Source organism: Balaenoptera borealis, assembly GCF_965194805.1.
Source record: "Balaenoptera borealis genome assembly, chromosome: 3".
Classification (NCBI taxonomy): Eukaryota; Metazoa; Chordata; class Mammalia; order Artiodactyla; family Balaenopteridae; genus Balaenoptera; species Balaenoptera borealis.
This window is the reverse complement of record NC_138866.1, coordinates 19,671,408-19,697,036: the sequence shown is the minus strand read 5'-3', so window position 1 is coordinate 19,697,036 and position 25,629 is coordinate 19,671,408. Positions and strand designations below refer to the sequence as shown.

Genomic DNA, 25,629 nt, shown 5'->3' with positions numbered 1-25,629 from the left:
TGAATAATATACTGTGGCATCTCTAAAAATCAGGTTTACCCACCTCTTCATAGATTGTTTTTATTGATATGCCATTGCTTTTTGTCTGTTTGTTTGGACTATATTTATATAGTCTGCATTATTTGTCAGATGCAGCCACTGAAATTTTTGCTGAGTTATCTTAGTGGTTAGCTTTTGTTAGACAGAAATATCCTTAAATACCTTGAATCTTGCTGAGGGCAGACCAGGCAGTTTGCAACTCTTCCTTAGCCTTCACATTTTGTTCAAAAACAGCTAAAGGTGAGACATTAGGGCCTTCTTATGTATTTTCTGGGCAGGTACACAGTCCTGCATATGTGTGTGACCTTTAAATTTTCAAAAATATATTAGAGTTTTTCAAAGTCCACCATGGACACATTTTTCCCCAATTTGTCCTTTTAAGATTTTTGGTGAGTCTCTTATTATCCCAAACTGATGTTGCTGCTTCAGACTTCTGTGATATTAAAAATTGCCAATGATTATTTTTCAAAAATGCCTTGAATATTAGTCTTTATGCTGAGAACTTGCACTGAGTCATGTCAGTACAGACAACCTTGAGAAGAGAACTTTTCAGGGACCTTCCTGCTATGTCAAATAATGATTCTCCCTTGCACATGGGACTTCTGAGGAGCTCCAACCCTAGTCTGTTTCCTGTAGTGACTGCTGAGCTGCTAGGCTGCTGGGTTTTATAGGTACTGTAATTGCAAGCCTGTTAATTTTCAAGGATACCAAAAATACATTGAGGGGAAGTATGGAAAGATTTGTGGCAAGTTAAAATGTTCCAAGACTTGCTCTTTTCATTGAGATTTAGCCAATTTTCTCAAATAAACTCTTCTTGGATTGTTACAAGATTTTGGTTGATTTCCAGAGTTTTTAAAAGGTTGATTTTGAACAGTTTTGCCAGTGTTCTCAATATTTTTGTTGAGAAGCAGATTTTTGAATTTCCTTAATTTTTTGTTTGACATCTGGTTTTATAATTTGACACCTCTATTGTTTAAATTGTATATAATAACTAGTTACCTCAGTAATCTTTACCATCTCTTTAAATATATCAACTTACTCTGGAAAATAGTTATGGTAGGCTGTCTTTCTCTTTACCTTATATATGTATTTTTATCTTTCCCTGCAGGTTGAATACATAACACAACTCTGTGGAACTCAAGCATAGTTATATGACTTGTTTAGATTAATGAGATGTGAGCAGAAGTGTGCTTATCACTTCTTGGCAGAAATTTAAGGGCCAATGTGTACTTTTCCATACCCTCATTATTCTCTCATGATTCTAGGTATAATCCATATTGAAGCTACACCAACATCATGAGTCTCTGAGTAAAGATGTTGGAGAACAATGTGTAGCCTCCATTGATGGACTCATGCAAAAATCACTGAGATTCTGATGTTTATTACTGCAGCATAACATACCTCATTCAAATGTATATATTGACCTAACATAACACATATATATGTTAAACAAATACCTGGCATTTTTTTTTTTTATGACAAAACCCCACAACCTTTATGATTCACGGAGGTTTTTTTGTTCATTAAAAATAAATAATAACTATTTTGCTTCTATATGGTGAGGCAGTGAACTGCACTTGATAGTGTATCCAAGATGCCAAAATATCCTGTATATTTCAAAAAACGATACATGAAGATCCTAGAGGCTATTTGTGCTTATTTTTAGGGAAAATGGGTTGTTGCTTACATATTTGAAACAGAGTGTATGCACGGAACACTTGATGGGAGATTGAAAATTCTTAACTCTGCATTTCATTTTTCTCACTAAAAAAAAAAAAAACCAAAAAAACCCATAATAGTAATGATTCTCCTATGTTCCATTCAGAGTTCTTATAAGAAAGCATTAGTGAAAACAAAGTTTAATACTCTCTAGGTGTAAAGCAATGATGTGGTGACTATCACTATCATTTAGTACTATCTAGGCATAAAGCAATGATGTCGTGACTCAGATCTGTGTAAATCTTCAAATACTCATCTTCAAATAACTACCCTGTTCTCTTAGGGAACTTTAGACTAAGCATGATCACAGAATAACGAGATATTCTGTTAGGAATCAATGTGAGATCTCACCTTTCCCAGTCCCTTTATTTTACAGACACAAAGTCTGATGTTCTGGAAATTTAAATGACTTTCCCAAAGCAACCCAACTGGCAAATCCCTTATCTAGATGGAACCAAGGCCTTCTGCATCCCTGGCAAGCTCTGATCAACATTTAAGAAAAAAATTGATAGTGTATAATACTAGATATTATATCTTATGTATATAAACATAATATTATTTTATATACAATTATAAACACACAGAGTAGAGTCCAAAGCCAGATAATGGCAGGGTAAGCTTGGAAGAAAGACAAGAATAAGTCTCAGGTCAGGGAAGAAATGACCATGCACGTAACGATGGTGTTTAATTCTTCAAAATAAGCTGTTATCATAGTAAAACAGAGATTTGATTTTGAATGAGAATTCATGTTTGGAAGTTGTTTCAAGGATGATGTGTTTTCCTTTAAGTTGTTTAGAAAATTGCTTTTTTCTTCAGTAATCCTTTCGTCTTTGCAGTTAACAGCTGCTTGTCAAAGGAATATATGTGTCACTGCTGTCAGTTAACAGTAACTTCATTTTACTTAATTAAAAGTTTAAGAAAATAACATCTTGCAGTTACACCAAGACTTCCTCTATAAGTTTATCATCATGAGCATTAGGTAATTGCCATTCAAGACCCAGATATTCTTTGGACACGACACATTGAATCTAGCTAGCCACTCTAGAATTTAGCTAGCCACTCCAGAATTTAGCTAGCGTAGTTACTGGGGTGTCTTCTGGAGCTCCCCAATCATGTGGTCAAATAGCCCTCATGAAGATGTGGAAAAAAATACCTGAAGAATGCTGACACATCATCCACCACCCACCCCCAATCCTTATTTTTCCACTATCAGTAAAACACAGTAACTGAGTCTGTCCTGCCCTGTTTTGGAGCACATCGTGTGTGGATCAGACAATTCTGTCACTTTTTTTCCCCTACTTAATGTTGTTTTAATTTAGTATTTTCTGGAAAATTATTAATGTTGTGAGAGAGGGGAAAGCCTGTGTGAGTGTTTGCCTCTGGCTCAGCTTTCATCAGGGGATTTCCTGTGGCTAAGAACCCTGGGTGAGTTTTATGATGCAGGTTCTGCTCACAAACCCATCATTGTCCCTGGAAAAATACTGACAAGGCAGACACTCACACTAAAGAGAAAACCCCAGGGATTCTGGTCACTTGTCTCTCCCTTAAGCACAGAACCAGGCTATGAGAGGATCCTTTGAAACAACACACATGGACTTCACTTCTCTGGTTATGTCCCTGTTTCACCAGAACATTAGGCTGAAATTTGCCTTTGACATTTCCTGGGGTTGCATCTCAACTGCTGGCAGATTCTTTGATTCTTTATGCAACATCCTTTAGAGAGCTTTTAAAGTTAGATCAGAAATACCTATGTGGCAACACATTTAAGCTGTCTTATTAGAAACAAGTTTGCAGGCAGCTTTGCCATAGTTTGTTGCAGAAGCTTGAACAAGAAACCTATTTGCACACACAGCATGCTACAAAGGCCAATGTGATCTTTCCAAACTTGAAGTGCTGCCTCATAAACAATCTCAAAACACCTAAATCTGCCGGAAGGCCCTCAACTGTGACCAACTATGAATATCTGTTTGGAACTTGGACGACAAATTTGTAAATTTTTTGGAGATATTAATGTGCTAAATGCTTGAAAGCAGACAGTGCACTTTATTTTGTGCAGAATGGCTCTCCCTCTTCAGTGAAGCCTATGTAAATGGATTTTCTGATGAATTCTTACAAGCAAGCTGCTTTTGTTTCAGTTGTAGGAATTTAATTGGTTGATTTGTTTATAATTGCGGTTACATGCAATGCTCTACCTTCTGAAAAGATAGATGCCATGTGTATTTTTAAAACCTTCTTAAATAAATTATGTTACTTAACTAAACAGACCTTTTTAAAATGCAAAGTGCCGCTTCAAAGACCAAGCAATAGGTGCACTGGTAATTGAATGGAAAGTGGTCTCCCTGTAATTCCATTCATATTGTATGTGGTGATGGTGTTAAACAGGCAGTAACCTGCCTTTGGCATTGTAAAGTGCCTGAAGAGGTTATTCTCCAATGTTTGAAGTTAAATTATTACTTTGATTTATAAATGAACAGGTAAATACCAAGAAATTAACAGCTATGCCAGTTGGAGCTCTAAAACAGGATTCAAAGATTTGTGAAATGCTGGAGCTGCAGTATTTATGCAAGGAATGCAGAAATCAATTTTCAAAATGTTTTCCATGTGTTGCCAGGGGAAAAAGAAACTGACATTTCAGGTAATGCAATAAGCATTGACAGATCAAATGTCTAGGAATTCTTTCCCTGTTATTATCTAACATGGCATCCTATTATTCCCCTACATAATTCTTTCTTCAACATTCAATTAAGTAATATTTGTTGAGTTCTGCTATCTTCTAGACACTGTTTTATACACCTGGGTTATATTAGCAGGAAAAAAGCAAAGTAACTTAGAACTATGGAGCTTAAGTTTTAGTTTGACAATAAAAATTAGTTGTAATAAAGAAATACATTTTATGGTATAGAAGATGATAATTGGGGTAATCAAAAAAAAAAAATCCTAGCAATGTGAGGAAAAGGGAATGTGTGAGGGGTGGAGGTATGGGAGGAAACTTTTCATTATTAAGTAAAGAGATCAGGCTTACTTGAAAAGACTTAAAGGAAGTAGTGGGACTGAACAATGTTTCAATCTAAGACAGAGCTTTCCAGGTACAGGAAAATGAGTAGAGGGTCCTAATGCTCCTAGGAACATGCCTAATGCGTTGAAGCAGGAGCAAGAGTGAGAAATGTGGCTGAATAGCTGGCTGGGGTATCGGGGGAGACAGAGGGTGGATTGTAGGAAATGAGATTAATCAGAGTTTCATATAAGAGGGGTAGGAAGATCATGTAGAACCGTGTAGGTTATTGCAAAATCTCTGGCTTTCACTTTAAATGAAGTTGAGAGCTGTTGTAGAGTTTTGAGCAGAGAATCTGACTTTCTTGTTTAAAAGATATTTCTGGCTTGCAGGTAGAAAGAGACCAATTCAGAGGCTATTTCAGTAGTCAATTTGAGAAAAGATGGTGACTTAGACCAAAGGTTGGCTTTGGTAGATGTGGTAAGAAGTGCTCAGCTTCTAGGTAAATCTTGGACATTAATCCAACAAAATTACTGACAGATTGGATTAGAGTGTGAGCAATTCAGCATGACCAAAAGGTATCCACAAGGATGGATTTGCCGTTGAATAAGGTGTATAAAACTGGAGATCAAGCAAATTTGGCAAAGTGGGAAGTTCAAGAGTTTTCCTTTGGAAATGTTAGGTTGAGATATTTGTTAGACCTTTATTTGGCGATAACCAGTGGCAGTTACAAGGACCTGCAATTCAAGAGCAAGTTGTGAGTTGGAGATATACAGTTAGAAATGTAGATGGAATTTAAAGTCATGAAATTACATGAATATGAATGTAGATAAAATAGAGAAGACAAAAGAATAGAAGAAAAAGAAAGGTGAGGGGATCACAGAGGAGCGAAGAGGATAAAGGAGAGAACAAAGGACTGAGACCTCAGCAGTCAATATTAAGTGGCCAAGGAGAAGATTAGGAATTTAAAAAAGAGATTGAGTGCCCAATGAGACAAGACAACAAAACAAGACAAAACAAATATCCTGGGAACTGAGTGAAAACGCTGATAAAATTTGTCAAATACAAAGACAGTTCAAGCAATATATTGACTAATATTGATCATTGGATTTAGCTACATGGAGTTTATTGGTAATTTGACAGAAGCAGTTTCAGTGGTGTGATGGTAGCAAAAGTTTGGAGTGGGCTTAAGTGAGAATTGCTAGATGCTTCTTATCTGTACCTACACTTAACACAACAGAAGAACATGAAAACTCAACAATGTAGGAAAAAGAGGAGGCAAGTTCTGAGGAAAAAATATCCTTTAACAGATAAGAGGAAGTGGTATCTCTGCTCCACAGAAGATATTGGCATGCATTAGGCTCACACATAGTTGACTGATGTCAAGTCAAGCTGTAAAGATACGGAGGCTGTTACGTAGGAAAGTATGATGGTGAGACTGTCAATTTTATCTTTTGATTGCTTCAGTGAAGTCAGAAGCAGGATCATTAACTGAAAGTAAGGATGGGAAGGAGATTTGGGGTATAGGAGAGAGAAGAACATAGGAAATAGTCTTCTAGATCCTCTTTCTAAGGGTATGGTCTAAGAAAAAGCAATATCAGCATTACTGGGAGTTAGAAATGCAGAATTTCATGTTCCTCCTCAAGTTTACTGAATCAAAATATGGACTTTACTAAGACTTTACTAAGATTTCCAGATGATTTGTTTGCAGTTTATTCTATTTATCCTTTTTTATTGAAGTATAGTTGATTTACAATTTTGTGTTAGTTTTAGGTGTACAACAAAGTGATTCAGTTATATATATTTCAGATTCTTTTCCATTATAGTTCTTACAAGGTATTGAATACAGTTCCTGTGCTATGCAGTAGGTCCTTGTTGTTATATGAACTTTATAGTTTAAGGGAAAAAAAAAACTTTTCTAGGAGAGTTAGGAGAGCAAAATAACTATAGGAATATATTTTGAGTGACTGGTAGCATTAAGGAAACACTGGGGCTTGAGGTCTGTGGTTATGAATACAGGGGCCACGAATTGTGCTTGTGTGTTTTTCTCAACCACGTTCAGTTACATGGATGTATACAAGGATTGGGCAAAGAGTTAGATTTAACTAGTTGTGTTTTTGTCAATGGAAAATAACAAAGCATGAGGGGACAAAAGAGACAAGAGTGTGTACAAGAAAGAGATTTTAATGTCTGGCAATGGAATTTAAGTTAGATAATGCAAAAGAGGATATTTAAGGAGGTGAGGTACAGTGAAAAGAAAATTAGATCAATGGATTATAGATTATGGTGAGTTAAAGGACTTCTAGACACAGGATATGAGAGGACTTGAGATGGAAAAATAAGAAATAGTTTGTTGGGACTTCTCTGGTGGTGCAGTGGTTAAGAATCTGCCTGCCATCGCAAGGGACATGGGTTCGAACTCTGGTCTGGGAAGATCCCACATGCCGCAGAGCAACTAAGCCCGTGTGCCACAACTACTGAGCCTGTGCTCTAGAGCCCGCTAGCTACAACTACTGAACCCACGTGCCATAACTACTGAAGCCCATGTGCCTAGAGCCCGTGCTCTGCAACAAGAGAAGCCACCGCAATGAGAAGCCCACTCACCGCAACGAAGTGTAGCTCAAGCTCGCTGCAGCTAGAGAAAGCCCACATGCAACAACGAAGACCCAAAGCAGCCAAAAATAAATAAATAAATAAATAAATAAATTCATATTAAAAAAAAAGAAATAGTTTGTCAGAGAGTGGTTTGCAAGAAACAAATTATAGCATCAGAAATTAGGTAATTTAAAGAATACAAAACAGGATCATTGAAGGTCAAGATAAACAGTATTTGTATGGATGTATGTAAGTAGGTATGTTTTGTATCAATTAACATTTACTGTGTAAACTACCTCAAAACTCAGTAGATTAAGGAAAGAAAATTTTGCTTGGTTCGTGATTCTGTGGGTTGGCTGGATGATTCTTCTGGCATGGACTTACTTGGATAAAGCCTGATGGGTTTTCTCAGGTGTTGTGATTAGCTGAAGAATCAGCTGGTAGATGGATGATCTAGAATGGCCTCACGTATATTTCTAGCAGTTAGCAGGCTGTCAGCCAAGGCATAAGGAGTGACTCAGCTGCATGTCTCTCATCCTTTAGCAGACTAGCCTGGACTTTTTCACATGTCAGTGTTAGGGTTTCAAAAACAAGAGTGCACAATGCACAAACATTTTACAAGTCTCTTCTTACATAATGGTTGCTAATGATCCATTGGTCAAAACCAGTCACATAGCCAACGCATAGTAAAAGGATGTTGAACCAGACTCTATCTTCAGATAAAGAGGGACAAATTTATGACCATTTTTGAAATCAACCATAAGTGTTTATTTTCTGTCTTATTACACTCTAACTTCCATGAAGGCACAAACTAAGTCTATCATGTTCATTTACTAAACCTCTATTACTTCGTATGGTATTTGAAACATAGTGTGCATTAACAATATGAATGCCTATTTATCAATATCTCAACATATCCGAAACAAAGTCAACTGCTTCCCCCAATAAACCATCAACGTTTCCAAATTTCCCTACTTTAATGAAATAAATATCAGTTTCCCAATTCTTTAGCTCAAAACTTTGTTGTCACTCCTAGGCAGCCCCCTTATCTCTTCTCTCTTGCCTTATCAGATCCAGTCCCTTGTTTATTCTATTTATTCAGTTACTCTCAACTGTACCTCTCTCAGCTTCCATTAGTTTTATTTTCTCATCATTATAACATTCTAGGTCAGATGATGTCTTGACTAGATAAGTTCTAGTTTGACTTTCTTCTACTAGATCTCCTTCCATTGTTCACCTGCCCTCCCACCAAAGTCCCAGGTTAATCTTTCAAAAGCATACTACTGATTATGCCACTTCTCTGTTCAATGATCTTCAATACTTCCCTGTTCTTTAACAACTTGTCAGCTGCACACTGAAAGTTCAGGATTCCGTGGAGTTAACCAGCTTTTACAGCCTTTACTCTCAAGCTTTCATGCATCTGATATTCCTGCTACCTGGACTACAGTTCTTTCCCTCAACATCCATATTGTTTTTCTTTTTCTTTGCTCTTTATCCACTAGCAAGTCAAACTTGAAGTTTTTAAAAAATTTTTCCTACACTCTGAGCTTCTTACTGGTCAAACTCCAACTCACTGAACACTTCCTTCAAAAAATTTGTCTTAAGCACCACAATCCCCAACAAAGAAAATTCTGCTTTTGCTATTAAAACTTCGTAACACTTTGTATCTCTTTTATTTTTTGTTTTAAAATTGTCTCTTCACTCTTCTGTCTGTCCCTTGAGGGTCTAACCTACTTCATTGCTGAGACTGTATGTTATTAGTGTATCCATAACATACAAAACATAATGTCTTATGCATAGCTTGTATACCATAAATATTTGACAAACTAATGTCAAAAGAGGAATTGAAAACCTCATATTGTCTTCACCTTACTAAACAGTAGGAGGCAATGTAGATTAATGAAATGGACTGAAATTACCATCTCATGCCACTTCAACTTGCCTTCCGACTTCCTCCCCGCTACATCTATTTCCAAAGGCTAAAAAGTAAATCAGACATCCAACAAATGCAAATTAAATCAATGTTAAGGAAAGTTTTGTTAATGTAAAAGGATACAGTATAACTACATTTCACTGTTAGAATTTATATATTTTATGGCCAGAATGAGGATGAGGGAATCTTAATGATATATATATATCACTAAGAACTCAGAAGTAAGGAAATGATATTAAAAGGTATGTTTAGCATCAATTAAATAGGGTGATATTTGCTCTTATGTAGTTACATAAAAGAAAAAACTTTCTAAATAATACTAAATTAAGTAGCATAATCATTTTTGTTTATAAGCCATATTTTCAGTGAAACTATTCCATTCCTTCATGACGCTACATTTGCTCACCTCAGCTGAAATAGCTTGGAGTCAGTGTTTTACTTTAAATGTACAATATTAATTTTCAGAGTTTTCTTGTACTACCAATAGGCTGATGTTTTATCATCCAGCAACACTCAAAATTGCTCTAAGGAATTCTTTCCCAAAGCATGTATGCTCTTGGGTGTTTCGTTGGAATTAAGAAAGAAATCTGGAAACAAAAGTTTCTTTACTCAAATAGGTTAGGAAAAACTGTGTTCAAGTTATCTTAATACAAATTTTACAATGCTCTAGTTTGTTGGTTTATTTAATAAATATCAAAGAAAAGGATATACATATAACAGTTCTCAGAATTCTATGACGATGAAACAATTATATTTTTCTTCTTTATATGCAGTCATGGATCTCCTAACATACTGAGGAACACATCTTGGAAAATTGGAAAATAAGTATCGATACTACTGACTTTGTTATATGTTTCCATGTGCTGTGTTTGCCAGTGTGATTTCTTTTTACTAATTATATTGGACATTTGTTATTCCATGGCTTCTTGCATTCATTCCTCTGGCTCCTCTGGTAGCAGACCCTCAATATACTTTCAAGGAATTCTCTCATTTAGCACAGAATTGATGGGAATGATGACTCCATGCTATACCCAAATACTGGATGTAATGACCCAATCTGGGCTATTGGTACTTTCTCTTCTAAAATTTTGAATCTTTAGTGGAGAGACAGAAAAATAAAAAGCTAACTCATTCCAGTAAATAGCTGACAATACTGTTAAGTGTGGCAGGTAGAATAAACACCTCTCCTGCTCCCCCAAAACAAAAGATATTCATGTCTTAATCTCCAGAACCTGTGAAAGTTTAACCAAGTGGGCCCAATGTAATCACAAGTGTCTTTAAAGGTGGCAGAGGAAGGAGGAAGAGGGAAGATCTGGGGAGTGACAGTGTGGAAAGGAACCTGATGTTTCTGGCTTTGAAGATGCAGGAAGAGGCCTAAGTTAAGGAACATATGTAGCCTCTTAAAGTTGAAAATGTAAGGGAAAGAATTCTCCCCCAGAGCCTTGGAAGGGAATGGAGCCCTGCTGACCTATGGATTTTAGCTCAGTGAGACCCATTTCAGACTCCCAAAATCACAGAACTGTAAGATAATACATTAATGTTGTTTTAAGCCAATGTGTTTGTAGTAATTTGTTACAGCAGCCAGCCATAGAAAACCAATACAATAAACTTATCTTGATCCCTGAAATCAACATGGGTCTTATCCATTAAATGGTTCTTCAACTTTCTCTTACATTGCATAATTTCTCCTAAAACATTCTGATAAATTCTATTTTTGTTGAATTTATGCAGTCAACTTCTGAGGCTTTGTAAACAAAGCATACAACTTAAGATGTTTATCAATATATTTTGGTCATCTTTTGCCCTTGTTGGATTATAAAATCTTCATAGAAAATATCTTCATTTATTCCATGTATAAATGGAATCTAATGCAGTCTTATGAATACTTTGTCACTAAATAGATGTATGCTGATCCTGAATAACTGGATTTATTTAAAAAAATTACAAAAAATAATTCACAGAGAAACATGTATTATGGATATTTTATTAGAAAAAAAGGAATGATGTAAAATTAGTTGTAAAGCATAAAATTTCCTCTGAAGCCTTGTTTAAATTTGTATGTCACCTGTGTGTGTTGTGTGTGTGTTTTCTAGATGCTTCACAGACAATTTATTTGTAATTAGTGTTTTGTGGTTTAACTACATTGTGCCTAGGTATGGATTTATTATATTTACCCTTATTGGAATTATAATTAGGAATCTATTTTTATTGATTTGCTTAGGTGGTTAGGTCTAAGAATTAGTGTTGCTCAACAATTCTGGAAATTTCTTGACTAATAGTTCTTTCAATATTATTTCTTCATTGTTTATATTTTTCGGAACTCTGATTTAATGTACATTTTTTTCTATTCTTTTGAACATGCATGTGTCTTCAGCTCCTATCATATTTTGTATCTTGTTTTCTTTCCATCTTGAAATCTGTTACATTCTTTAAATCTAAAAACCATTTCATTAATCCTTTTACTCTAATTAATACTTTTTCTGTTTCTGATCTGCTCCTTACTTATCTTTTGATAATTTTTACATATATATGTAAATGCACGTGTGGACATATATTTATATTTCCACTTTAAAACTTTATAATCCAATTTCTTTTCTTTTTTATTTTTAAATATGCATATTTATTTCTTATTTAGATATTCACACATTTCTTATTTTTATAAATATATTCAACTTATTGCTTTATAGCCATGTTTGATAATTAAAGTATAAGCATTTTAATATCAAATTTTGATATCAAGTTTGTTTTATTAGCTGTAAATCGTTTGCTTCATTTCCTTAGCTGATTTGTGATTTTTGACTATGAGGTCATATTCTTTAGAGAATCTGTAGAAATATGGTGAGCATATGTTAAAGTAGAGTTACTCTGGAAAGGATTTTTTGCTATCATTTGACTGTCTGGAGGCACTACAAATCTAGGATCATTTTAAATTAAATTATTTGTTTAAGATTTTTCAAAAGAAACAGGTTGTTTGAATTTAGATTTCAGACCTGCATGAGAGCCAGATGCTAAAAAAAGAGAGAAAAGGGATTTAAAAAAAACTATCCTTTATTTTTAGACAAATTTACATACACTTCTAAATATATATGTGTTTTTACATTCCCTAATAATATTCAAAAGGGAGAATGTCATTTATTGAAAATTTTGATTTTTTTCCTAGAAAAGTGAGTTCATTATAATATTACTTATTACAATGTAATATCACTTAATGTATTCCAGCAATAATTTATGGTGATTGTTCAGAACCGACAGGGACCAGATGAATAACAAAAGGAGGGCTGGAGAGATATGGTTAACAAAGAATAGATGTAATAAAATAAAAGGCACAGCTCAGTTATCACCACGCTTTCCTTGACCTTCTGACATTATAGGCACAGTATTGTTAGATTTCCAAATTTTATGGAGAAGCTAGAATTCTAGATTTTGAAATATTAGAAACACATTAAAAAATAAATAACAGAATTTCACAAGCAAAAATGGTGATATAAGGGCCTCTGAAAATTTGACCCTCCTTAAACTACGGTCAGTTAATCTACGACAAAGGAGGCAAGACTATACAATGGAGAAAAGACAGTCTCTTCAATAAATGGTGCTGGGAAAACTGGGCAGCTACCTGTAAAAAAATGAAACAAGAACATTCTTTAATACCATACACAAAAATAAACTCAGAATGGATTAAAGACTGGATACTATAAAACTCTTAGAGGAAAACATAGGCAGAACACTCTTTAACATAAATCGCAGCAATATCTTTTTCAATTCTCCCAGAGTAATGGAAATAAAAACAAAAATAAAGAAATGGGACCTAATTAAACTCAAAAGCTTTTGCACAACAAAGGAAACCACAAACAAAACAAAAAGACAACCCACAGAACGGTAGAAAATATTTGCAAACGATGCGACTGACAAGGGATTAGTCTCCAAAATTTACAAACAGCTCATGTGGCTCAATAACCAAAAAACAAACAATCCAATCAAAAAATGGGTGGAGGATTTAAATAGACATTTCTCCAAAGAAGACATACAGATGACCAAGAGGCCCATGAAAAGATGCTCAAACATCGCTAATTATTAGAGAAATGCAAATCAAAACTACAATGAGATATCACCTCACACAAGTCAGAATGGCCATCATCAAAAATGTACAAACAATAAATGCTGGAGAGGGTGTGGAGAAAAGAACCCTCTTACACTGATGCTGGAAATGTAAATTGGAACAACCACTATGGAGAACAGTCTGGAAGTTCTTTTAAAAAAAAAACTAAAAATAGAGCTACCATATGATCGAGCAATCCCACTCCTGGGCATATATCCAGAGAAAAACATGGTTCAAAAGGATACATGCACCCCAATGTTCATTACAGCACTGTTTACAATAGCCAAGACATGGAAGCAAACTAAATGTCCATTGACAGATGAATGGATAAAGAAGATGTGGTACATATATACAATAGAATACAAAGCCATTTAAAAGAATGAAATAATGTCATCTGCAGCAACATGGATGGACTTGGAGATTATCATACTAAGTGAAGTAAGTCAGAGAAAGACAAATATCATATGATATTGCTTATATGCAGAACCAAAAAAAAAATGATACAAATGAACTTATTTACAAAACAGAAACAGACTCACAGACTTAATGAATGATAACAGGAGGGAAAGGTGGTGGGGAGGGATAGATTGGGAGTTTGGGATTGACATGTACACAGTGCTGTATTTAAAATAGATAACAAGGACCTGTTGTAAAAAAAAGAAAAAATTTAAAAAACAATGAAAAAATCTGTCAAGAACTGTCAGAATTAACTTTTTCAAAACTATGAAAATTAACCAAATGCTTGCAGCAACATTTATTTTTAAAACTGCTGAATGTTGATATTAACAGTGAGCTTTATGGTATTTTAACTTGCTCTAGTTCTGTTCCCTTCTATCCAGCCCAGGAATAGACTTGTAAAATAACAAGTCAACCAAAAAGAAGTACCAAAAGGAAAAGCACAAAGCTCCAGCTTTTTCAAAACCTCATTCTGAAACAAAAATGAAATTATTATTTGTCCATTCCCTGGAAATACTCCACTTGAAAAGTCTGTCTTTTTAAACATGACTCAAACTCATGCAGTACTAAAGTTTCTTCTCAGTTCACTTTTTAAAAAAAATTTATAGGTAAGTATTTTAATGTTTCAGTTTCTGCAGGTGAAGGATAAAATTTGGGCCAAATAATAGTCTGCTCAAAAAAGCTGAAAAGGAAAAGCTGAGGAATAAGTTGTTACCCTAATAAAATAACGTAGACTAGGTATCTTAAACAACAGAAATTTTTGTTTTTTTTTCTCACAGTTCTAGAGGCTTGAAGTTTAAGATTCAGGTGCCAGCATGGTTGGTTTCTATTGAGATTGCTCTTCCTGGCTTGCAGAAAGCCACTTTCTCACTATGTCCTCATATGGAAAAGAGAGAGAGAGCGAGAGAGATCTTTATTTCTCTCTCTTATTTTTCTTAGAAGGCCACATTCTTACCAAATTAGGACCCCACCCTTATGACCTGATTTAACTTTACTTTCCAAAGAGCCTATCTCTAGATATAATCATATAGGGAGGTAGGGTTTCAACATATGAATTTTGGAGGAACACAGTTTAGTCCATAGAAGATGTCATAGAGTCTTTGAAAAGCTCTGATGTATTGCTGGGGGTCTAGAATGCCATGCACACTTGTGGACCTGTGTAGATGCCTAGGAAAGACTTGAGAAGGCCCTAATATCTCACTTACAAATGATCTTGAAACTCTGCATAAGCAGAAATTAAAGGTCAAGACAGAGTGGTAAAAGCATGCCATGCCATGCACACAGACATCTCAATAAAATGGAAAGATTTATTAATTTCAGAAATTTAAGGAAATCTCTAACCACTAAGATAACCAAGCAGAAACCTCAGTGGCCACAAATGACAAGGAATACATAGTTTACAGAATCAGTCCTGAAAAGCTAGGAAAGACAACAGCTACAATAAGCAGTGATGAAAACAAACCTTGGAGATAGGAGAGAATAAATAGAAACTCTCTCTGAGGAAGTCATGTTGAAATTGTTAGACAAAGACTTTAATCAGCTATTTAAAATATGGTTAAGGAGATAAAGGAAACCATGTCTGAAGAACTAAAAGAAAGTATCAAAAATACAACAATTAAAATGAAAAATTCAGTATGATGATCAACAAGCAATAGACGAGAAGACAGGTCAATGGACAGCAGAGAATATCAATAAAGTCAAAAGTTGTTTCTTTGTAAAGATCAACAAAACTGGCCAACTATATCTAGACTGATCAAGAAAAAAATACAAAATTTTTAAATTACTAATATAAAAAATATAAGAGGGGGTGTTACTACCCAATGTACAAATTAAAAAAAAAAAAGAATTTAGGTGAACAATGAACAGTAATATGCCAACAAATTAGATAACCTTATTAAAATGGACAAATTCCTAGAAAGACACAAACTACCAAAACTGACACAAGAAGAAACAGAAAATCTGAATAGACTCATAACAAGTAAAGAGCTTGCATTTACAAAAAATAAAAATTAAAAAAAAAGAATTCCCACAAAATAAGCTCAAGTAGAAATGCCTTTGATTGTGAATTCTATTAAATATTTAAAGAAGAATTTGCATCAATTCTTCACAAACTCTTAAAAAATAGAAGACAAGAGAATTCCTTACTCATCCTATGAGGCCAATGTTAGCATGATATCAAGACCTGGCAAAGGCATTAGAAGAAAAGAAGCTACAGAACAACATCACTTATGCATATAGATGCAAAATTTTTTGACAAAATACTAGCAGATTGAATCCAGCTGCATATTAAAAGGATTATATAGCATACCCAAATGGGATTTATTCCAGAAATATAAGGTTGATATAATATACAAAAATTAATCATTGTAATAAACTGTATTAATAAAATAAAGAACAAAAACAACTGAAGAAACTTAACCATCTCAATAGATGCAGAAAACTCATTTGACAAGACCAACATCCTTTCATCATAAAAACACTCAGCAAACTAGGAATAGAGGTTTAGTTCTGCTACACGGTCAAATGCACCAATGATAAATCCACAGCTGACATTACACTTAATGATGAAAGAGTGAAAACTTTCTCCCTAAGATCAAGAACAACACAAGGATGCCTGCTCTTGTTATTTCTATTCAACATTGTATTGGTGGTTCTAGCCAACGCAATTAGGGAAGAAAATGAAATAAAAGGCATCTGGATGGAAAAGGAAGAAATAAATTATCTCTTTTCACAGATGTCATAATCTTATAGAGAAAATGCTAAGAAACACACACACACACATACAAACACACACACACACCATACAGTTAGAGACAATAAATGAAGACAGCTAGATTCCAGGCTATAAGATCAGTATATAAAGATGCATGGTATTTTACACACTCACAATGAACAACTGAAAGTAGAATTAAGAAAACAGCTTGAATAAAAATATTATCAAAGATGAAATACTTAGGAATGAATTTATCCAAAGTGCAAGATGTATGCAATGATATATACAGAAATTTGTTGAAATAAATTAAAGAAAACCTAAATAAATAGAATGACATCTGTGTTCATGGATTGGAAGACTTAATGCAATTAAGATGGAAATACTCTCCAAATTGATGTATAGATTCAACATAATCCCTATCAAAATGCCAATGAGGGACTTCCCTGGTGGCACAGACGTTAAGAATCTGCCTGCCAAGGCAGGGGACACGGGTTCAAGCCCTGGTCTGGGAAGATTCCAAATGCTGTGGAACAACAAAGCCCTTGCACCACAACTACTGAGCCTGCTTTCTAGAGCCTGTGAGTCACAACTACTGAGCCCGCATGCCACAACTACTGAAGCCCAGGTGCCTAGAGGTCATGCTCCACAACAAGAGAAGCCACCGCACTGCAACAAAGAGTAGCCCCCGCTCACTGCAACTAGAGCAAAGCCTGTGCACAGCAACAAAAACCCAATGCAGCCAATAAATAAATAAATTTATTTTTAAAAATGCCAATGACTTCTTTTTAAATAGACATGCTTATTCTAAAATTCATATGGATTAGTAAGTTTGCCAGAATAGCCAAAACAATCTTCAAAAAAAAGAATAGAGAGAACTCAGAATACTTAAAAATTTACCACATAGCCTTGATAATTAAGACATGTGGTATTAGCATAAATATGGGCACACAGAACAATAGAATTGAATTGGGGATGTAGAAATAAATACATATTTATTGACATTTCATTTAAGAAAAGAGTGCCAAGAACATTCAAGGCAGGGAAGGAAAGCCTTTTCAACCAACGGTGCTAAAATCATTAGAAATCCACATGTAAAAGAATAAATTTGGATCCCTATTTCATGCAGAATGTACAAATTAACTTAAAGTAAAATAGTTTAAAAACAACTATAAAATTCATAGGAGAAAATATAGGTGTAAATCTTCGTGACTTTGAAATAGTCAATGGTTTCTTAGATGTGACAGCAAAAGTACAAGCAAAAATAGAAAAAATAGACAAATTGAACTTATCAAAGTCAAAAACTTTTATATATCAAAGGGCAATATCAGGAAAGTGAAATGACAAACTACAGAATACAAAAAAAAGTATATATAAATCATATATTTGATAAGAAATTAATGTCTGGGATGTGTAAGAATCTTTAAAATTCAACCATAAAAAGATAAAATAATCTAATTTAAAAACTGACAAAGTATTTGAAAAGACATTTCATCTATATCTATATCTATATCTGTATCTATACCTATATCTATATATGGATGGTCAATAGGCACATGAAACAATGCTTGAAGTCATTAACCATTAGGGAAATGCAAATCAAAATCACAATGAGATACCACTTCACATCTACTAAAATAGTTATAATCAATAAACAGAAGATAACAAGTGTTGGTGAGGATGTGGAGAAATTGAAACACTTATATATTGCTGGTAGGAATGTAAAAAGATGCAACCTTTGTTGAAAACCATTTGGCAGTTCCTCAAAGAGTTAAAAATAGAGTTACCACACAGATGTCATTCTCTAAATCACCATAAGTAGAACATCAAGGTAGATCTTACTGGGAGTAAAGCAATCAAAAGGCATGAATATTGTCCTTCAGCTAAGTGCAATACAGTTTGTAGGAGAAACTTTCTAGATATCAAAGTGATATGATCTGGCTTTAATAATGCTATAATCCAAGCACAACATTCTAGAAGTGTATCTTTCCGTGTTACAGTGGATTACAATTAATGGGAGGTCTGTTTACTAATTCACTTGCATTGAAATTGTTTTTGAGCAACTATTTTTTTTTCAAATTGGAACAACCATATGAATTGTATACTCTATCTTAATAAGTACATCTATATTGTATTATATATATATATTCTATTATTCATTTGGCAGAAGATGCATTTAAGACACAGAAATGCCAAGAAACAATCCTAATTTGCCAGATCTGATAAACAGTGAAACAATAATTTTAACTCAATTTTTAGGATTCCAAAATGTCTAGAATTCCAAAATTATGGTGTCACATGTCCTAACACAATATTGAGAGGTGATTCTTGAAATCTGTTGGGTGCTAACCATTTTAATTTGTATTTTCTCTTAAAAAATATTGTGTCCGGATTCATGGAAACTGGGTTATATCTTCAAATTCTGGGTGCCCCGAATTTTTTTTTTTTAAATAGAGAGTAAATAAATGCCTTTCTAGACTCATTTTGAAGATCTAATAAGTAAACTCTTTGTGAAACACAAAGTACATTGGTGTGATTTTTTCTTTGTCTTTATCGTTAAGGATACCACTGAGACCACAGGCTGAAGTCCTCAGACTAAAGACCAAGCTGTAAATTTTAGGTCCTAAGCATCCTGTAAAAAAAAAAAAAAAAAAAAAAAAAAAATACATCTCTGTATGAATCATTATCAAGCAGACTTTGTCACACATTTGAAGTAGTATCACATTTTTAAAAATGTTATGCCATGTAAAATAGATAGCTAGTGGGAAGCAGCCACATAGCACAGGGAGATCAGCTCGGTGCTTTGTGACCACCTAGAGGGGTAGGATAGGGAGGGTGGGAGGGAGAGAGACGCAAGAGGGAAGAGATATGGGAACATATGTATATGTATAACTGATTCACTTTGTTACAAAGCAGAAACTAACACACCATTGTAAAGCAATTATGCTCCAATAAAGATGTTAAAAATAAATAAATAAATAAAATGTTATGCCAACTGGTGACTGAGCATGTGATTGCACAAAGCCAGCTTAGTCACTGGATATTTTTGCTCCCTGAAATGACCTTTCTAATCTTTAGAGCAAAACTTTTGCCTCAGGGTGTGTTTAATAATATATTAAGCATTAAATATATGAGCATAGCATAAACACATTAGTATTTTTTTTCAATACATGGTTTTTTTGCATCTTTAAAATATCACAAATAAGTCTGAGGAATTATCTGGCGTCTTGCTGTTTCTGTAGCTGGAAAACTTAGATTTTATTTATAACCCTGCTGAACTGTTCCGTTTTCAGAAATGTAGATACCATCCAAATTTTTTCTGATATCTTTGCTTTTAACCGTTGGGGTTTGCTGAATCAAAGCAGTTAAATTTGATAGAAGTTCAGTGTTGTTTCCTTCAAGAATTAACTCATCTTAAAAAAACAAAAAATCAACTCATCTTTTTGGGCATGAGATACCGAACAAGCAACTCCTGGCTTCATCCAAGTCCAGTAGATGTATTTTTTGCCAAAGAAATTTTGGATTTCAACAAGATACCCATTCTCCCGAAGAACGACATTAATGGTGAAATCAGCATGCACAGACCTCATCTTAGAATAGACCAACGCCCTTGGTCATGTTCTGTACATGACTACAGGTAGTGCAGATGGAAACGAGTTGCTTTCTATTTCCCCACCCTTTGTAACCCGGAGCCTCTTCTTTTTCTTTCCAAGGAGATTGAGTTCTACATTGATGTGACTGAAGTCCTTCCACAGCGTGCCTCAGGAACTGTGCATCCCTTCAGAGTGATGTTGACATCATCTGGAATGTGGACAGTCTTAATGCTGAGAACAGTCTTCATTCTTGCAAAAGATGCAACAAAGAATCATATTCATATTTTTTAACTGCCCTGAATTCCATATTCTTATGTACCTGTACTCATTTCCTTGTCAAAGAAATATAATTTATTTAATATATATAGTTTCTTGTTATTTTGCCATGTGTGTTTTTCCACACAGAAAATATTTTGTTACCTAATTTTTAATTGGTAGTATCTCAATAGCTACTTTCAAATACTTTCAGACTCTCTTAATCCTAGACTTGTAAGAGTTTCTTAAGCTGTTATAAATAGAAAAAAATATACAGCTGGATTTTAATTCTGAAGCTATCATAGCCCTATGGGTAGAGGCATAGTTAAAAGTGAGTGGCATGAAAAGTAACTTAAGTAGCATCATGAACTGTTCAAATTTCATAGGGGACAGATTCAAGAAGGATCTTTTTTTTTCCTCAAATCATGCTCAATACATTAGGTGTTATTCACTAAAATCTCAATTAGATGCATAGACTGAGTACTGTGGGGCTGCCCAGATCAATTGCGTGTATGTCGATCACTGAGCAACGATCAATAAAGCAATCAAAGTTGAAATATATTCTGCTTACAGTTTCTTGTTTCCAGTATGCTAGGAAGTAACTGTAATCGCTATTCCCTTTAGCTCTGCCACTTGGAAGACTGACAGAGGAACAGCACTTCAGGAGGAAATGTTCTCCTCATTGGATAAATTGATGAGTGGGTACTTGAAACTTAGGGCTGTAAGATTGAGGAAATCTGATCAATCCTGTACCAATGATATACACGAATATTCAAAAGTTATGATGTTGGCCTCTCCAAAGAATGTCAAAAACTTTGCAGCTGGTCACTCAGATTGAAAAGGTATCATGAAATGGGGTTACTATACCCCAAATTCTTCATCTTAATTCAAACCAAGGTATAGAATTATTTGGTATCTGTATTTAAAATGGTCATAATGATTGTAGCAGGCAGTGGAATGCCACAATGACTTCCCACCTTCTGGTACCCAGGAATTTGTGAAATCTTTTCTTGACTATAAGGTGGGACCAGTGAGTTGATTCTAACCAATAGGATATAGCAAAGGCAAAAGAATGTCACACTTTTTTTTTTTTTTTATAAATTTATTTATTTATTTATTTATGGCTGTGTTGGGTCCCCGTTTCTGTGCGAGGGCTTTCTCTAGTTGCGGCAAGCGGGGGCCACTCTTCATCGCGGTGCGCGGGCCTCTCACTGTCGCGGCCTCTCTTGTTGCGGAGCACAGGCTCCAGACGCGCAGGCTCAGTAGTTGTGGCTCACGGGCCCAGCCGCTCCGCGGCATGTGGGATCTTCCCAGACCAGGGCTCGAACCGATGTCCCCTGCATTGGCAGGCAGATTCCCAACCACTGCACCACCAGGGAAGCCCGAATGTCACACTTTTGATTAGGTTATTTTATACAGCAAAGGTGATGGGAAATCATCCCCATGATTATTTTATGAAGCAAACATACATGTTGTAAACTTCCTATTGAAAGGGTCACATGGCAAGGAATGGAGGGTAGCATAGAGGACCTGGCAGTTAGCAAAAATGTGGAGACCTGAGTCCAATAATTTCAAGAAGTTGAATTTTGCCAGCAGCCTGAGAGGACTACAAAGCAGGTCTCAATTTGAGCATCTAGATGAGCACTTAGCCCAGCTAACACTTTGATTGCAGCTTTGTGAGACCCTGAGCAGAGGAGTCAGATAAATTGTGCTTGGACCTCGACCCGTGGAAAACATGAAAAAATAAATGTGTGTTGTTTTAAGCCTCTAAGTTTGTTATATATTATTATTATATTTTTATTATTTATGACATTGAACACACATACAATAACAGAGGAATAATTTCCACTTATATTGTTGATGGCAAATATTTCTGATAAAATAGTGCTGTAACATCATTAGCAAGTATTTATGAATGGTAAATTTGCTCTATGAAATTTCTCCTTTAGATGAGTTATGTATTTAACTGAGAGGGCATGCATTGCATAGTGCTTAAGAACATGAGTTCTACATTCCTGGGATCAAATCTCAGTTCTTCTACTTTCTAGCTGTGTTATCTTGAGCAATTCATGCAAGCTCTCTGAGCTTCAGTTATCTCATCTGAAAAAAAAAAAGGATAATAATTGCATATATCTCACAGGCTTGCTATGAAGACTGAATGAGGAAAAATCATGCCATTTATATTTGTTAAATTATTGAAATAAAGATTTTGGTTTTATCCAGTATAACTATACTGTAAAGTGTGTTATTTCTGTCAAAATAATTATCTTCAAAAGTGAAATAAATAACTCTACACATTGTACCTAGAATTAATGTCAGGAATAGTACAGGCTATGAAACAAGTGAACAAAAAAATTGCAGATGCCCAAGATTGAAAGAAAATGAATTCAATGACAGAGCAAAAAGAACATTGAGAAATAGTCACAGATTCATAGCAGATAATCTCAACAGATTACAGAAGTCAGAGAAAGAGAGAGCATGTAGAACTTGCTTCCAGAGAAAATTTGTTACCTCTAGGTGAAACAAAGTTCTAATGATAAAAGTTTTGGTTAAAAACAGCTGTAAAAAAAGGAAACTTTATTTAATAAGGATATGTAAACAGTATCGAGAAGAACTAGTAAAGAAATCATTATGCTAACTGTAAATTTTAAGACAGGCTAAAGTCATTAAAACACACTAAGGAAACAATGACAAAGAGTGGCTCACCCAGGAACATATTTCACAAAGGTAGAACAGAGACCATACTCACTTGTTCCTTGCTGGAAAATTACTATTAACTTCTATATGATGTCACATCAGTGGTGTAAACTAAGTTTACCGATATTTTGTGTTTCTAGTTTTTATATAAATAGCAAATCTGTATATGAGTCCATCCAATATATAATCTGATTCCAGCAAATATGTTTTATTGGATTCTCAGTTAACTGATGCAATTTATCCTTGAAATCATGTTGTTCAATGGATTAGCCCATGGTTAATTTTCCTTAGACTTCTCTCTCAGGCATAAATATTTTTATTCAAGGTCCTTGTAGCCGAAGTGGGCAATGTATTCGAAACAGGCCATGGGCCCTTGCTTTAAATGGACATTGAGTTTAGTTACCTTTTCAATGATTACTTTTGATTTAATGACCTTTTCAATGATTACATTCAATAGGTAAAATGATTGAAAAATCAGGATCCTTTGAAACAAATTCTCTTTCTTTTTCTTTTGAGTACAGAGATAACTTTAGTTTTCTATTATAAAGATAAAACAGTTATAAAATAATCAACTTTTGACGAATACAATCTTCTGGTGAAAAATAGAAGTGAACTATATCCATTTGATATTCATGAGGGGCAAAGTTAGATGATGAGCAGGAAAGGGGGTACTTACCATGATCCTAAAGAAGCTTCAGATTTTGAAATTTTTCAAGTCTATATTGCTGTTATAAATCATGAAAATATAACTAAAAAATCTCAGTAAACATGACCTTTTTTAAAGGATTTGTAAATATCACTGTATTTTTCTCTGTCACTCTTCTCTAATTTAGAAAGATAAATAGAATATTAAATATTGTTCTGGTGTTGAATCAAATAGTCATTAGTATTTAAAGTCCTAATAGTTTTTCCCCTTAAATACCCAGAACTCTCCAATAATTTTAGATATCTATCAATTAAATACTTCCTAATGTAGTAACATTATTTTTTTAATTTGTATAATGAAATATTTATTTTGAATGTTTAATGTGTCTATATATAAAACATGGTATATTCTATTGGCTTAATTATCTATGTGAGACATCAGAAACAATTTTGTGAAGTACAGAATGATAAGCAACATTGTATATATATATGTATGCATATGTAGGTTTAAATGTTTCTGTTCATACTTCTCTTTTCTGTTATTTATATTTACCCTGCTATACAAATGTATCTCAATTGATGTTATTATTCCAATCTGAAATGGGGGCAATTCAGGTAATATATGCCATTATGACACAATACTATATAATAGACACAAAAAATAAATAGTGGAAATAACTACCACAGATCAGAATAAAGAAAAAAGAATGAAAAGAATTGAGGACAGTCTCAGAGACTTCTGGGACAATATTAAATGCATGAAGATTCAAATTATAGGGGTCCCAGAAGAAGAAGAGAAAAAAAAGGGACTGAGAAAATATTTGAAGAGATTATAGTTGAAAACTTCCCTAATATGGGAAAGGAAATAGTCAATCAAGTCCAGGAGTGCAGAGAGTCCCATACAGGATGAAACCAAGGAGAAACACACCAAGACACATCTTAATCAAACTATCAAAAATTAAATACAAAGAAAAAAGATTAAAAGCAGCAAGGGAAAAGCAACAAATAACATACAAGGGAATCCCCATAATGTTACCAGCTGATCTTTCAGCAGAAACTCTGCAAGCCAGAAGGGAATGGCAGGACATTTTTAAAGTGATGAAAGGGAAAAACCTTCAACCAAGATTACTCTACCCAGCTAGGATCTCATTCAGTTTGACGGAGAAATTAAAAACTTTACAGACAAGCAAAAGCTAAGAGAATTCAGCACCACCAAACAAGCATCAAAACAAATACTAAAGGAACTTCTCTAGGCAGGAAACACAAGAGAAGGAAAAGACCTACAATAACAAACCCAAAACAATTAAGAAAATGGTAATAGGAACATACATATCGATAATTACCTTAAATGTAAATGGCTTAAGTGCTCCAACCAAAAGACATAGACTGGCTGAATGGATACAAAAACAAGACCTGTATATATGCTGTCTACAAGTGACCCACTTCAGACTTAGGGACACATACAGACTGAAAGTGAGAGGATGGAAAAAGATATTAGTTGCAAATGGAAATCAAAAGAAAGCTGGAATAGCAATTCTCATATCAGACAAAATAGACTTTAAAACAAAGACTATTACAAGAGACAAAGAGGACACTACATAATGATCAAGGGATCAATCCAAGAAGAAGATATAAAAATTGTAAATATTTATGCACCCAACATAGGAGCACCTCAATACATAAGGAAAATGCTAACAGCCATAAAAGGGGAAGTCGACAGTAATACAATAATAGTAGGGGGGCTTCCCTGGTGATGCAGTGATTAAGAATCCACCTGCCAATACAGAGGACACGGGTTCGAGCCCTGGTCCCACATGCCATGGACCAAGAAAGCCCGTGAGCCACAACTACTGAGCCTGCACTCTAGAGACCTCAAGCCACAACTACTGAACCTGTGTG

At 34.6% G+C, this 25,629-nt stretch overlaps 1 long non-coding RNA gene and 1 pseudogene across 2 annotated transcripts in view; one reads left to right on the top strand and one right to left on the bottom strand.

The window, feature by feature from the left end:
- Positions 1-899: 899 nt before the first annotated feature.
- Positions 900-25,629, top strand: part of LOC309625364 — a 410,807-nt gene continuing 386,077 nt past the window's right edge. The window contains exons 1-2 of the long non-coding RNA XR_014242485.1: positions 900-1,912; positions 1,962-19,499. This is a non-coding gene — a long non-coding RNA (uncharacterized lncRNA). The remainder of the gene's footprint in view (positions 1,913-1,961; positions 19,500-25,629) is intronic.
- Positions 19,488-21,467, bottom strand: LOC309625346 (large ribosomal subunit protein uL6 pseudogene; annotated as a pseudogene). Its single transcript has one exon. The product of its transcript is annotated as a large ribosomal subunit protein uL6 pseudogene (transcript).